A 1,590-nucleotide genomic window follows, 5' to 3' on the forward strand; every position below is an offset into this window, starting at 1 on the left:
ATGAGGCCTTATCTCACCATCACTGGTTCCAACCTTCCTCTGGATTCAGTGATCGACAGTAAAAGTTCCTTCCACCCGAGCAGCTGACAGGAGCTTCCACCATCAGGCTCTGAATAAGGCCAGGAGGTTTGTTGGATGTTTGCAGACGACCCAAATGTAGAGACGGAAGCAGAGATGGTTTCTTGTAGGTTTAAAGATAAATTCAGACTGAACAGGCAGGGAACACCAATATGAGGAGAATCCAGCAAATTCAGCTGATAGGGAGCAGGTGTGGAGAGGAGCAACTAAATAAGAGCTACAGGGAAAGAAAAGGGACACTAGGGGGCAACAAAGAACAACCAGGGAAAACAGGATCTACAGTAGCAGCCGTTCAAAATGGCTGCTCCCAGCCGATCCCGGCAACTGGCCTTCTCCTGCATATTTCTTTACGCCGTCTCCACCCTTTCACTGAATTACAGGCTCTGACCAGGAGATGGCGCTTCTCTTTAGATCTTAATGTCCACAAATCATGAGAGAAAGAATATTTAAGATGTTTAAAAAGGAATAGTAGGGGACCAGCCAAGGAAAAGTCAAGGAAAGTGGGGAAATTTTGAATGGCTGCTACTGTAACTGTGTTGTGACTTATAACTAAAAATGACGAAGCGAGACGGTCAGTTTCATTTGGTTGAACTTTAGTGAAGAACGGTGAAGGAAAAAAATAACATACAGCGTGTGCCAGTCGGCTCGTCTCAACAATGCAAACTTTTTTTTCTACTTCCTGCTGCTAGAGCATCTTGGGTAATAGAGTCCACCTCAATGCAACTACAAATAAATGCAGTCCCAAATTTAACCGCAGTTAACACATGAACTGTGTACGGAGCCCCTAAAAAGACATGGAGGGAAAAATAAACTTTTGCGAGATCCCGCAAAACTTTTGTGAGATCTCGCAAAAAAATAAACTTTTGCAAGATACCGCAATACTTTTGCGAGATCTCGCAAAAGTATTGCGGGATCTCGCAAAAGTATGTTCTTTTTTCCCCTCCATGTCCCTTTAGGGGCTCCGTAACTGTTATCAACATTAATGTTAACTTATGTTTTTAACTCAGTAACTTATCATTAATTTGGTATGAAATAATAAGTTCTCAACAAATAAATTCACAACAAACTGTAACTAGGAAATAACTTAAATGAAGTTAAAGAAATAAAACTAATAACTCCACCAAAGAATAAATAATACCGAACATGCTGGAAAGAGATTATGTAAAGAAATAGAAAGCAAGAGTAAAAATCCAAAAAGAAAACCTAAATGTACAGTGGAAGATGTTCTTTTGCCGGGTGGATCATCTAAATAAGGGGTCCTCCTAACTGTCAATCATTCTGGTGATACGTTTACGTAAAGCTGTCCTACGTGCTCGTCCCCAGGTTGCTATATTTTTCTGTGCATTCGCACTTTCAGGCGTATATCTGTGGTGAGCTATGCTTTTCAGACGGTCATTGAAGTTCACCTGATGCACACAGCAACTGGATGGATGGATGGATGGATGGATGGATGGATGGATGGATGGATGGATGGATGGATGGATGGATGGATGGATGGATGGATGGATGGAT

Source organism: Cyprinodon variegatus, unplaced genomic scaffold (assembly GCF_000732505.1).
Source record: "Cyprinodon variegatus isolate N-32 unplaced genomic scaffold, C_variegatus-1.0 Scaffold2252, whole genome shotgun sequence".
Taxonomy (NCBI): domain Eukaryota; kingdom Metazoa; phylum Chordata; class Actinopteri; order Cyprinodontiformes; family Cyprinodontidae; genus Cyprinodon; species Cyprinodon variegatus.